Source organism: Sorex araneus, chromosome X (genome assembly GCF_027595985.1).
Source record: "Sorex araneus isolate mSorAra2 chromosome X, mSorAra2.pri, whole genome shotgun sequence".
In the NCBI taxonomy this organism is placed as follows: domain Eukaryota; kingdom Metazoa; phylum Chordata; class Mammalia; order Eulipotyphla; family Soricidae; genus Sorex; species Sorex araneus.
The window spans coordinates 231698366-231714012 of NC_073313.1; positions in this window are offsets into that span (position 1 = coordinate 231698366).

The following is a 15647-nucleotide window of genomic DNA, read 5'->3' on the forward strand; positions in this document are numbered from 1 at the left end:
CCATTGAACTATCAAGCAGACAAATTCTACATCATCATCAATTCTACAGAGAAAAAAATTTTTTAATAATTTTTAATTCACAAAAGGATTCTAGAACATGACTCTCAGACAGAACCCTCTAGGAGCTGTCATTAGGAAAATCCAGAAATCATCAATAAAAGGAGATTAATTCCATACTCCAAAGATTGGGCTATTTGTACTTGAAATATTAGTTTTCCCATTTTAATTTTGAAGAGAAGATAGTTTTGAAAAGTCAAATTTTTAGCCTAGGTTAATTACATCAAATGAATTAATGGAATTCAGAGTTTATAAGTGAACAGCATATAAATTAAATAGAATCTGGCTGCTCAAAAGGTGCTGAGGGAACAGAGAGGTTGTCTAGGAGTTTAGGTACTTCCCTAGAGTCTGGATGACTCTAGCTGATTCCTAGCACTGCACATAGTCCCCTAAGCACTGTCCAAAATGATCCCAGAGTACAGAGCCAGAAACCAGCTCTCAGTACAAAGGGGTATGGCCTACCACATGCCTCCCACTAAATAGGGGTGTTTTAGTGTCCAGATGGAATTCCTCATTCATAAATATTATGGCACATCATAACAAACATGTTATGGGTTTGTTATTGGAAATTTCAAAAGATTCCATACATTTATGTGCAGAAAAAAATATTCAATAATTCATTAAAAAGTTTGTTTCTTGGTTGTGGACATTCTATGAGAAAAGGATAAAACAATGTCTCTGCTCTCATTAACTTAGACTTATGGAATAAGCATTGCTTTTTAAAAGCTAGGGAAAATACTTTTTAAAAGAAACTACTTTGCATTTCATCTTCTGTCCTATGAACTAGGCATTGTAGATATTTTTAATCTTAGTTAATCCATTTGAACCAAAACTAAACCCCTGGGAAGAAAAGCAACTTATTATTACGTAGAACAAATTCTACCTGCACAAAATTCACCCCGCTCTGTATGCAAGAGTATTGTATATTCCCTAGTGGTTCGGGAGGTTTAAAATGTGACGATTTGTGAGGTCAGGGAGGCAGTATAGCAGGCAAGATGCTTGCCATGCATGCAGCTGACCCAGGCTCAATCCCTGGTGCCCCATATGGTTTCACAAGCACTGCCAGGAGTGATCACTTATAGCAAAGCCAAGGAAAACCCTGAGTACTAGTGGGAGTGAGTCCTAAGCCAAAAATAATAATAAATAAATGAGAGATTTTGCCTTATTCTGTACCCTGGATATTTGCTTGTATCTCTACCTAAAATGTGTACTCTCAGCTCTTTTCCTTCTGGAGAAGCCCATGTTCTCACTTGAACACACATCCCTCTCCTTGCTCCCTCAAATTCCACTAAAGTGGTTTACCTAAAAAATTATTTTCATTCTCTAAAAACAATAAAACTAAATGGTTTGCAAGTATACTTACTGAAGAACATATAAAACTTGAGAGTGACATGATAATGTACTTACCGACTATTACTGTTGTTTTTATATATGAGGAAACTCAGTTTCAAGAATTTGATAAAATCTAAACTGCTTTGAAGTTAAATGAGGGAAGTTATGCCTCTGGAATATACAAGTATTTTATAAAATAAAACATTGTACCCCAAATTTCAGAGCAATCAGAAAATTTTATGAATACCTTCTTTGGAAAACAATATTGCTTTATATAAAGTCTAATGTGCCTAAAAAGAGCCTAGAATCTTCTTCCAAAAGCATGTAAAAGAAAATTAAACCTTTATTTAATAAAAGTAAGATGTTTGTTTAGTTGATAAAATAATAACAGATAAATCACTTCACAGGCATTGAGAGAAATAAAATATTACTAAGATTGCAATTATCTGTGAAGAACAGCCACCGTTCCCTAGCCAGGACCTTCAGGAAAATTGATTATTTATTTATGCCCTTTGATTACTACTTTTTCTTACACTTAATGGCTGACAGGTGATCATTTCATTATCATAAAATGCTTTTCCTTTTGTCCAGAATGGATTCCTCTCTTTGTGCTTAACATTAGCAGCACTATTCATAGGACTTTTTTCAAATACTTAGGTGTACCTTTGTTTTCAAGTAAAAGCAACTCTTTTCCTGATTTTCTGACAATATTCCAGCTTCTCATATAGTCTACTATTTCTATGATCTCTAAACAGAGATCATAGAAAAATGCTGGAATGAATTTCACTTATGTTTTCTAATCTTTTTTTTTCCAGTGACTAATGAAATTTTGTCTCACAAGGTAGGTGGAAGAAGGAAGAATCATGGCTTATATACCTCAGATATATGGCTTAGGAAACATTCACTTTATATAGTAATATTTTTTGTCTTGGGAAAGTTCTGTGCTATACCCTTTATTTATTTTTAGAAGTATACTAGTTTGCACAAATACGGTTCTATTTATCTGCACAGAATAAAACTTAGGAAATTTTTTAGAGCAATAGAGCTTAAGAACATAGACATAAACACAAAAATAGCCTGAGTTGAAATCCCAGGCTCCATATAGTACTGTAGCACTGTAGCACCGTCATCCTGTTGTTCAACGATTTGCCTGAGCGGGCACCAGTAACGTCTCCATTTGTCCCAGTTGCATACTAGTGTAGCGCAGTAGTGTCTGCTCGCTCCAAAACCACGAAGTGAGACTTATTGTTACTGTTTTTGGCATATTGAATATACCACGGGTAGCTTGCCAGGCTCTGTAGTGTGGGCAGGATAGTCTAGATAGTTTGCCAGGCTCTCCAAGAGGAGGCTTTTGGGGTGGCCTCTAATCGACTTTACAGGTGTTCCCAGTCTACCAAGTTTAAGCTTTTGGTTGACCAGCATGTTGTAATGATTTGCACACTGACAAACACATAGTGGCAACCAAGTCTTCTGGACAAATGTCACACACTTTGTTAGTACAGTGGTAACTGGGTAGGAAAACGCATTGACTTATACCTGAGATCAATCACTAATGAATTGTACGTTTAATAATTCTAAAAGGGAAACAACAGAGCAAAGGGGAAGACAAAACAGCAAGTCATGCTGTATGAATTAGGGTCAAAAAGAAAACTTCACAAAGATAACCACAGGAAAAACAGGAAAAGGAAGGGTTCAATGTGGAATACACCTCACAAACTCAAACTTAAAAATTAAACACATATGGTTGTAGTTCTTCAAGTGTAATATAAACTCCCTGTGCGTTCCCAAGACACTAATAAGAAATATGAAAATCAACTTTGTTTTCATAACAATACCAAATAAGAATTTGGTTCTTTTTTTCACTCATTTTCACAGTAGTGATTTGTTGACATGATTTTCAGGTTCTTTATTTGCAATAACCTGAAAAAAACTATCACTTGTTGTATTTTGATGTACTAAGCAAAAAATTCTTTAAAAATATCTAAAATACATGTCCCCTTTTCAACTGCCTACTACCGAATTCATGTTTATTGCATGAATTTGAACTTTCTCCTTGTGCTTTAACCAAATATTTCAACAAATTGAATTAAGATACAAATAATAATCCAGCTGTTTTCTCTTTAAATAGATAGCAAAAATATTTCCAAAAATGTAAAACAATTTGACTATAATTAGTAAACATCTGGAAGGGTGGAAAGCAAGGTGTTTTTCATTATAATTTGATATTTATGTGAGTTTAATAGGATGAGGATTATTTTAAATAAAATATATTCTAAATACTTTTAGTTAAGATTATTTAGCAAATATTGATATGCATATACCATGTAAAAATATCTTTGGGGTCTTTAATAATTCTTAGGAGACTAACAGACCCTTACACCAAAACTAAAAACTGCTTTCCTAGTCAATGGGTATCCATAAGTTCTATCCAACGGACTGGGGAAGCTGAACAATATATATCAATCATATTCAGAGAATGGATCCAGTCCTATTCATTAAGACTTAAGACTCTTCTTAAGTACTGTTTTGGATGTTTCCTCCAAATACGCACCCATTCATAATGCTCCCTACCTTAACACGAGCAGAGCGAAGTTATACCCACCAAACATTCTCAGCTTACAAATTCATGAGCAAAATAAACTCTGCTATTGTTTCAAGACACTGAGTCTCTGATTTAATTTTTATACAGTCATAGTATCTGGAATAAACCCTCATAAGTGAGTAGAAGGATGTGTCAGAGAGAGATGAGGTATATAATGTAACTATATCAGATAGTGAAATGTCATCTATGTCTTTCATAATCATCCTCTCTGACAATACCTGAACAGGGAAGAGTTCTTCCCAGAGATATCCACATAGAAAAAGAAATTGGAAATATATTCACCACCTTTTCCAGCTCTAAAATATAATTGGATATCACTGTAACACTGTATCACTGTCATCCCATTGCTCATCAATTTGCTCAAGTGGGCACCAGTAACGTCTCCATGTGAGACTTGTTGTTACTGATTTTGGCATATTGGATATGCCACGGGTAGCTTGCCAGATTCTGCCATTCGGTCGAGATACTCTTGGTAGCTTGCCTGGGTCTCGGAAAGGGCCGGAGGAACCGAACCCAGGTGGGCCACGTGTAAGGCAAACGCCCTAGCCTCTGTGCTATCTCTCAAACCTAATTGGAAATATACCATTCAAAATAAATAAAAGGGACACATAAATTAGGTCACAAAACTAATAAATATTATTTGGTGAATAAAAATATAAATGGATCTGTTAAAATTATTTTAAGGATTCACTTAAATAAACATATCAATTATATTACCTTTAGTATTATGTATTTTTTATATAAGAGCCTACCCCCAAATTAAATAACTATTATTCTTATTATGCAAATAACAGATGATATTGAGTCCATTTACAAATTTGCTTAAAATCACAAAACTATATATAAAAGTCAGTTTGGTTAGATTCTGAGATTGTAGCACTGTAGCACTGTCATCCTGTTGTTCATCAATTTGCTCGAGTGGGCACCAGTATTGTCTCCATTGTGAGACTTGTTACTGTTTTTGGCATATCAAATATGGCACAGGTAGCTTTCCAGGCTCTGCTGTGCAGACAGGATACTCTCAGTAGCTTGCCGGGCTCTCCAAGAGGGACGGAGGAATCAAACCTGGATTGGCTGCATGCAAGGCAAATGCCCTACCCATTGTCCTATTGCTCCAGCCCAGATTCTGAGACTAACAGAAAATTTTCTCTCTCCCATCTTAATTTTTGGATTTTCTCTCTACATTATGATAAGTAAATGCATCTTTTATTCCCATCACACCCCCTGGTATAGAATGCTTCTAGAGTTTTCATGCTCTTACACGTTTTAGAGGGGAAAAAAAAGTAACACACTTTAAAGGTAACATTTCCATTTTTCTCTGGGGAGAGAACTATCTTTGGAGCTCTGTGTAAAATATTGGCTAATGGAAATCAGCATAAGACACAGAATAGAATGAAGAAAATGTTAAACATCCACTTTAAATATTTTTTCAGTGAATGCAGAAAAAGGAAATAGTCCAGAAGACTGTTCAGAGGTCAATACCTGCTACTCTTTCTATGTGACCACAAACACTGACATTTCATTCAATGGAAATAATGTGAACTGAACTGCCAGCCCAGCCAGAGAACACCAGGATATAGCTGCCAGAAACTGCTATACTGTATATTCCTGAATGCCACTCAGTGGCCTTATGTTCTTTTTTAAAATCACATGTATAATCACTGAGATTATAACAAAATAATGTTCAGTATGACAATACTCAGTGAAACAATGATCCTCTGGTGCCTAAATGACACTTTTACTGAAGTCTTAGGTGATAGAACAGAAGAATGTAGCAAATAGTAATATCTACTATATTTTAAAAATTGTTTGTTGATTTAAGTAGCTGAGGTTTCAATTTATAGTGGATAATTTTTTCATTATCTAGTAGCAAATTTTCTTATTGCCTTCATAAATCTATACTAAGAATATTTTAGTTCATCATTCATTGATAAAAACCCTTCCTAAGTCAATCCCTGTATTGATTGCTTGGGGACTTAAGAACTCAGTCTCTAGTACCAAACAGAGACTAAACTTAATGTCATGAACCTTGAAACTTTTATCAGGTTCCTGTACTTCTATGAATTGTTCTGTTTAAACACCTCTCCTTCTATGAATAAAATTTCACACTACTTTTAATTTCCTCATCATGCTTCTGGGTTCATTTAATTTACTTAAATTTTATCTAATTATGTGGTGCATTATAATTTATTGATTACATAAATAATTTGGTCAGCATATGAAAGGAAATTTTATACTTCAGCTCAGGCTGCCTTTAGAGGGAAATTATAGAACTTGGTTTTTGTTTCTACTGTCTTTTAAATTTTCATTATTTTTCTTTTTGTTGTTGTTGTTTTGGGGGTCACACCTAGTAATACTCAGAGCTGACTCCTGACTCTACTCAGGGATCACTCCTGATGGTGCTTGAGGAACCATATGTAGTGCAAGGTTCAAACCCAAGTCAGTCATTTGCAAAGCAATAGCCTCACTCACTGCTATCTCTCAACTCTTTCTGATATTTTTTGCAGTATAAAATTGTTTCAAAATTAAAAACTAAAACCTTTAAAGTCCTTTCTTCCTGATTTCATGTTTTTAAGGGAAGATCCTAGGTTTGGGATCAAGAAGTTTTAAGTCTAATTTCAGTTTTTATTAATTCTGTGGCTTTGTATGAGTCACTTAATGTTATTGAGTCCCAATTTCCAGTTAGATAACCTACCTCCTGGGTCTATTCAATTGTAAAATTAGAAAGAAATAATGAACTTGGGCCGGAGCGATAGCCCAGCGGGTAGGGCGTTTGCCTTGCATGCGGCCGACCTGGGTTCAATCCCCGGCATCCCATATGGTCCCCCAAGCACCGCCAGGAGTAATTCCTGAGTGCAAAGCCAGGAGTAACCCCTGAGCATTGCTGGGTGTGACCCAAAAAGCAAAAAAAAAAAAAAAAAAAGAAATAATGAACTTAATATATATCATATATCCCATTTCAATCTCATATCCAAAAAGGTTTATTATTAAAGACCAATTTTTCTATGTGATGTTTAACTGATATATTCTCTAATAACTAACACTTGTTTGGTGAACTTAGGAAAACGTAATATCTTCTATGTTTTAGAAGATAATATGAACATAATTATATTCATAATATAAAATATATTATATGTTCAAGAAATATTCATGGGAGTATTATTTATTTAGTTATCAAATAATTATGAAGTCAGGTGATAAGCATATTCTTTCTTTGAGGGTATCTGTTTCATTGTTGCATAAATTATTATGAAATCCTTTCACCAACTTGAATATTTGCTGTGAGGAGCAAGGAAGACCTAGAAACTGATTATTTTCCCCCCAAACAAAATGTAAGCATTAAAACCAGAACTCAGTAAAATTTTAATAGCCCACTTTCAGTAAAGAATAAGATAACCAGACCTTATTGTGTTGCTTAGCACTTGGCATATCTTTATATTTATTGCTCCTCTCAATTGTGTTCCAGGGTATGTAGAACTAAAATGGCTTGAAATTTAGAGTTAAAAGATTATTACAAAGAGTAAAAATTAATAGCTATATTTTAACCTATGTTCTATGGCAGCTATTTTCAAACCTTCATATATACTGATTGACTTTAAATAGAACATTTAAAATAAATTGTTGGACCATATGTCAAGACCTTCTGATTCAGCAGGTGAAGTGAAGGCTGACACTGCATTTCAGCCAAGTTCCTACATGATACAGATACTATTAGTCTAGAAACAAGCTTTGAAATTCATAAGAAAAGAGAGCCAGTGATGGGGATAACAAATCATTACTTGAGATTAATAAATTAATATCAAACCTTGAGCCAGACCCAAGTGCCAGAGATTGAATTATGAAGAAATAAGTCAACATAATAAGTAAGGAACAGAACATAGTCATCACTCTAAATTTGTAGACCCTTAAGCTTAAATATGATAATTTTTTTCAGAAAGCATCAAATGTCTATAGAGTATTGAGTTTTGACAAGACAGAAGTTACCCTATCAGGCTATTTAAAATCATTGTACAACACATTAATAGCATTTTATGTACTATCTGTCAAAACAGAAAGTGATTTCTTTTGTACTTACTGAAACATTACAGAAACAAAATTTCAGAACATATAGCCTTTATTTTTATTGCCATGACTGAATGGCTGAAATAACACAAAATTTATTATTCAGTTTTGCAAGTCATATGACTGATACAGATCAAGCTTAAAAAACAAAGTTCTCAGCAGAACTAGTATTTCTGTCTGGATTTCTACATGGATTACTGCCATTTTGTCTTAAAGGGACAGTCCACATGCTTTGGCTTGTAGCCCCTCATTCCATATTCAAAATAGGCAGCTCAAATTTAATTCAGATTCAACTCAACTCTCTAATCTTTAGTCATCACAGTTCTCAATAGCACAGTCAGGAATATATGTGTTTTTAAGATCTCGTATGATTAAATAGGGCCCACCTAGACAATCCAGAATATATATTATCAAAGTACACACCCTTATTTATATTTACAAAGTAACTTTTGCCATGTAAGGTAGCATATTTACAGGCCCTAGGGATTAGAACAATGATATTTTAAAGAGATATTTCTTCTTACAAATATAATTTGTTTTTATTATGGATTAAATTTTATATTATCTCTACTAATTTTTTTTTAATTATATGACATTGGAGTGATAGCTCAATGGCTTGAGCCCATGCTTTAGTGTTAAAGGCCTTGGTTCAATACCTGACGCCAGATGATCTTCTGCAAGCTTCAGGAGCTACCCTAACTATGGGCCAGAAGTATATCTTGAGTCTTTCTGAATGTGACCTAAAAACAAAGAAATTATAGCACAGAATTTAATTTCTGTCATGAGGAGCTCAGTGGGTGCATTCCCCAGCAAAATGTGAAAAGTAGAAGGCTAGCAATTTAGAAAACTTTAGACATGGTCTTAGGTCTTTCAACGAATGAAGAAACATTTACCCAAGAACATCTGATAAAGCACAGCAAGAGTTAGATATCCAAAAACTATAGCCCACAACTTTCATCCATCATCCAGGCCTGAGATAAACAAATGCTTTAAAATAAATTACTTATAACCTTTCTCTAAAAATTACTTTATTTATAATTGTGTAGAAGTTCAAAATTTAAAGTACTCTCATAAATAGCAGAGACTTACAACTCAGTGAGAGGAAAACTCAATTCCAGAAAGGTGCAACCAAGAAGAGTTCCTTCTCTCCATACTAAAGGACCTATCTTTATGGGAGGGTAAGAATATCTGCATTTCACATCCTGTCCTGAGCAAGCTGTTTCTGAGACTAAATACATGACAAGTTCGGATGAGATTGGGGCCACTTTTCTCTTTGCAGCTCTCATGGTTTTGGGGGCAGGGACAAAAATCTATCAAAAATCTATTTTAGGCAAGGTTTTATTGAAAATACTGCGTATATGACCTTAAGGTCATTCGTTATATGAGAAGGTGCAATCCAAGAAGACTTGAGAACATATTTACTTAATGTTAAAGCTGCTAAGGAGGGGCTGGAGCCATAGCACAGCAGGTAGGGTGTTTGCCTTGCACGAGGCTGACCCCGGTTCAGTTCCCAGAATCTCATATGGTCTCCTGAGCACCACTAGGAATAATTTCTGAGTGCAGAGGCAGGAGTAACCCCTGTGCATCACCAGGTGTGACTCCAAGAGCAAACAAAACAAAACAAAACAAAAAACCTGCTAAGGAGTGATAAAGGAACAAAATAAAAAGAAATAAAGCAAAATCCATCTCTAAAATAATAACTTTGACATAAATAGATTTAACAATGTAACCAAAGGACAAAGATTAAAAGCCAAGAAAAAAGACAACAAAATAGGATGAAACTACTCACTATCTTTAAGAACTATTATTCATAGATGCAAATAGTTGAAAATTAACATGATGAAAAATATATGCCATTCAAACAGCAACCACTAGAAATCTACAATTTTAATAATGATATATTAAAATAAGTTAGTAGAAATAAAAAGAGATTTTATAATGATGATGGTCCAATTAACCAGGAATATATATGACAATTACAAACACATGTGTCTCATAACATAGCAGTGAAATATTAAAGCAAACACTAATAAAAATAAAGAAAAATAGGAAGTTTAAAATAATAGGTAAAAAACTCCAAAAATCTTTCCAGAATAAATCGTACTAAGCAGAAGATCAATAAGAAAATATGATTTAACAACACCATAAGCTAACATATCTAAAGAGCACTCTATCCTACTACAATACACATATTCTTCTAAAGTGATGTTATAACACTCTTTAGGATGGAGTTATTAAGCTTTAAAGCAAACTTCCATAACTTTGAAGTCATTTTCCAAACATATTATATATAAAATCAAATAGAAATAACAGAAAAAACTATTGGTAATGGGCAGGAGTATGAAAATTTTAAAAGCTCACTTCTAAATAACCAAAGCATTAAATAAAAAGTAGAAAAGATGTGCCAGCCAGACAACATAGTGGGTTTGATGTTTGCCTGGCACACATCTAACAAAGTTTTACCCCTGGCACTACATATAGTCCCCCATGCCAGGAGTGATACATGAGCAAGAGCCAGGAGTAAACTCTGAGCACTAGAGAAGAAAATGTATAGCCTTTTAAATGCCTATCAGGAAGGAAGAATTATCTCATTAAAAACAGGAACACTGAAGGTACTGGGAAAAGGATAAAATTAAGTTTACAAAAGTAATAACATAAATAATGAAATATATAGTGATATTAACAAAACAGAAAATAGAAAAATGACAAATACATTAAAGAAGACAAAAAAATTTAGCAATTTGAGTAGGGTTAAAAGAGAGATAATTCAGATTATTCATAACATAAATAAAATAGTGGCCATGTTATTATTATCCTGAGAGATAGACAATAGGTTTAGTAAGCAAATTCCTAAAAGAAACTGCCAAAAGTAATTCAAGACAGAAAGTCATAATCCAAACAATCTATATTAAGTGAAGAAATTAAATTATCAATAAAAGAAATATGACACAAAAAGCAAAATTTGAGAATCACATCTATTAATTGTTGAGTGCTCTCATATAAAATATTGATGCCATTTTCTTCACAAATTTCTAAAATCTAAGAAGTAACAATTCAAAATATATCTTAGAGCACTAATCTTTTTAAAATATCAAAACCATACAAACACTTTGCCATAAAGGAAACTACCAACCAATATCTATTATAAATATAAGACAAAAATCATCAGCAAAATATTATCTAAATGAATGTAACAATTCACACTCCATAAACAAGTGGGAACTATTTCAAGTATGCTCTCTCCCTATTCAAGGTGGATTTTGCCATCTTAAGGCAATAATACTACAAAGAACTAGAATTAAAAAGAAAAAAGACAGAGACTTATCTCAATAAATACAAGTATCTTTTATATAGCCAATGTTCTTTTATAGAATAAAACCCCGATAAATGAAAACTAGAAGTTCTTCAGCATGATCAAACACACTGTTAAAAAATAAAAAGAACAACAACAACAAAAAAGACCCAATACTAAATATCATAGTGTAAAACTTATTGATTCCTCTCATACTAGTAACAAGGGGAATACTTTCACTCACTCTTCTGTTACAAATGATTTTAAAGGTCTTAGTTAGGGCTATTTCACAGGAAACAAAATTTAAAAACTTCCAGACTGAAATTGATCTGTAGATGATATAATATGACACAACAAGAATCCCAAGAAATACACTGAAAACAAAACCCTATGAGAATTAGTGAAGCTCAGCAATGTTGCAGTTATGAAAATATAAAATAGACATTATTAATAAACAATAAAAATATTAATAAACAATACAAAATTTAAAGTTTTATTTATAATAGTATTAAAGAGAATATAATACTTAGAAATAACAAAAGAAGTGCACAACTCAGATAGAAAACTATAAAATTATTGAAATACATTTAAGAACATTTAACTAAATGGTATATATCTGACATTCAAGGATCAGAATACTTAATATTATTAAGATGGCAATATTTAATTACAAATTCTGTGTAATCCCTCTCTGAACCCAGATGTCATTTTTATTGAAACAAGCTGACCCTTATATTTATATGAAATTATAAGGGGCAAAGAATAGCCAAATGATGCACAAAACTAATCTAATTATGAAAGCCTTCACAATTTCAAAACTTATTACAAAGCAAGGGTAAATAAGACTGTGTGGTGTATTGGTATAAGCATAGACAAATCTATAGTACAGAATTGAAATTCCAGAAATAAACTGCAGTTTTATATGCTCAACTTCTGTTTTATAAAAGTCCATTACTAAAGTTTCTCTTCAACAAGCAGCAGTAGAATAAATGTATAATAACATGCAAAAAAGTAAATCAAGTTAGATATGTCATATCATTTAAAAATATAAGTGCCAGGAGAGTAAGGCATGTGGCCAACCCTGGTTCAATCCCTCTCCCTGAGAACAACCAAGAGTCGTTCCTGAACTCCTTGACAGGAAGAGCCCCTGAAAATCAAAGTATAAACATTGAGTATAGAAGAAAATGGGTCAGAGAGATTGGGTACTTGCCATGCACATAGCCTACTGGAGTAAGTTTGATCCCCACCCCATATAATTCCCCAAGCACTCCAATAGTGATCCTTGAGCCTAGATCCAGAAGAAAGCCCTGAGCACTGAAGGGTATAACCCAACCCTGTCGCCCCCCAAATAAAACTATGGGTCCTTTGTTTCTGGGTGTGGTGTTGGATGATGTATGCATGAAACTATTATTAACAGTAATGTAAATCCTATACAGCAATTAGAATGGGGTGGGAAACAGATGGAAAAGTGATTTAAAGTGGTTTAGAGACTAAATATAAGAACATAAATAATGAAACTTTTAAAAGAAAATCATGGAGGCAAATTTTCATTATCTTATATTTGGTAATTATTTTTTATTTATAGAAATTTTATAGTTCTGAGGTTTATAACTAAGTCTATAATTCATTTTAGGTTATTTTTGAAGGCTGTAACTGCAAGTCAAAATTAGTGCTTTGCATGAAGTTAAGGTTGGATTCTAAAACAAGATCCACTTACTTTTTTTTTACTAGGTTTAATTAGTGATTATTTAAGCAGAAACACATTATTTGCATAGTTGCAGAGAATTTCTTCATAACATTTAATAATTGCAAAGATGAAATAGTTATTTTACAGTGGAGAGTCTTGTGTAGGATAACATTGGTTTGCCTTTCTTCCCTGGCCTCAGGGAGCTTGGGTTTGTTGATTGCTTCCCCAACCTGCCAATTACCTTTGTCTCCTGATCCGACTCTGTCGACTTGTAAATATTGTTTTTCTCTTCTCCTTAATGTCCTTTACATGGTTAGTTACTTCAGAGCAATTACTTTTTGTAAGGACACAGGAAGACAGTTAAAAAGACATGCTTTTGTAACTTGAGAGTTAATTGACTCCAGATAATATTACCTCCTGGACATCTGCTCTCTCGACTTAAGCCCCAGTTGCCCTTACGTTCTAGATTCCCCCGAAGCAGGGTCCTGACAAGGGACTGGATGGACCCAGAGTAACTTGTGAGCTACCCTGGCATCGAAATGGGCCAGGACAAAGTGCCATAATACTTAACTATAAGCTAAGAGAATGGTCATGGACAAATTCTGTCATGATCCAAAAAGTAATAATTAGATTCAGACCCTGCTGGGGTTAGAAATGATTAATTCGGCCTGAGCACTGTAGTCTGAGACTGTGGCAAGACATCCCCAGGAGAGTCACCCTACAAGCCTAAATGTGTCTATTACTATGTCCACACAGAATGGCAAATATAAGGAAGTAGAATTAAGATATTAATTAAGTTACTGGTCTGAGGAGAGGAAAAACACACCTTAAGCGCTTTTTTGCCCTCCTGGGCTGCAGGTTGTCAGGAAGACTTGAAAAACCTGTTGGTTGCTCTTCCCCCGGGGAGTCATGGTGAGAGAAGAGGTGGTTGAGACATGTAGCTATGGGCAGAGTAAGAGGTGGAGAGAGCTGGAAGAGAATTGGAGAGAATCTGGGGTGAGTTGGGGAGAGAGTTGTGAGAGGTGTGGAGAGAGTTGGGAGAGATGAGAGATGGAATAAATGGCAACTAATCACCAACCAGCTTGGCCCTGTTCCTTCTTTGTCCGCCCAAGGGTGGGGAAGTGGCTCAAGAGCACTGAATGCAAGCAGCGAGAGAGAGCCGACCAGAGAGCCCAGGAACATCTGTTAATGTATGATTACTCATAGAGTCACCCGACCTAAAGGAAGGTAAAAACTAAATGATTAAAGCTGACTATAAAAATGTTAACATATACATTGACTTTTAGTGTACTTTATATCATGTGCTAAGAAGGGCATTCATGTATGTAATATTCTTTAGCAAATGAAGGAACATTCCACAAAATAATTTACCAGGGTAAGTCACAAGCAACAAGGTTGTAAAAGACAAGGACATGATGAGAACATGTATAAATAGTTATTTAGCTTGAGTGAAGTGTTCCATAGCAAGTTATCTTAGTAGTCACATGATTGAATACTTCTAACATTGATCAAACCAGAGAATCCATTTTCCCCTGCAAAATGCTTTTTCTTATATTGTTTTCAACTTTTCTGAGAAAAATAAATTTTAATACTGAAGTGCTATACTGCACTAAAGAATATAAAACAAATTGTATTCATCCCTTAATATCTCATTATTTTGCTTACAAAATAATGTACAATTTTTAGACTCACTTAAAGAATCCAGATAAATTCAGATCAGTTCAAAATATTTAAAAGTTGAACATGCTTTGGCATAATTTGTTTAGTTGCAAAATTTGGCATAAACTGACAGGATCATTTGAGTTCCTTATTCACTCAAGTTTTAGTTACTTTGCAGAAATAATGTTGCATTTTATTATGAATGTTATGCTATATTATGATTATATTAACTTTGGATATTAAACACTATGCCATTTTAATTATACACTATATTATATTTCTAAAATCCAGGAATTTTAGAATTAGGAAACTTAATGGTCCAGATAGTAAGCCTATAATTGTAGAAGATTTTCTATTCTAAATCCCATTTTATAATAAGGTAAGTAACAATGTGCTATGTTTTTATTCACCTCTTGTTTTTTTTTTATTTTGTTATAAAATTTTTACCAATTTTGTTGATCATTAAGAATGATTAATTAATTTTTATTTATAGAGATGACTTGGTGCCAGAACTGTGCAGGAGGAAGAGAGCAGCGTGGAACGCCTTCAAAAGTGTTGAAGAAGTGGTCAAGAGGACAAAGAACCTCCGGCTCCAGGCACTTCTTTTTGACTCCACCATTCTTCCTGCACTAACATATGACTAAGAGACCTGGGCCCTATGCAAACAGGAAGGGTATTAGGGTATTAGGGTATTATACTATTATTATTATTATTATTATACTATTAGGGTATCCCAAAGAGGAATTGAAAGAGCTTTGCTTGAAGTATCATGTTTCAAGTGAGAGAAGGAATCTGCAGTTCTGACCTCGTCGATGGTCAAGAATCAGGGACGCTGTCTTGTTTGCCAAGGCGTCAAAAATCAGATGGGCCAGACACATAATGCGATTTAGAAATGACCGCTGGACTAGAGCTGTTACAGACTGAATTCTACAGGATGTCAAAAGACTGCATGACCG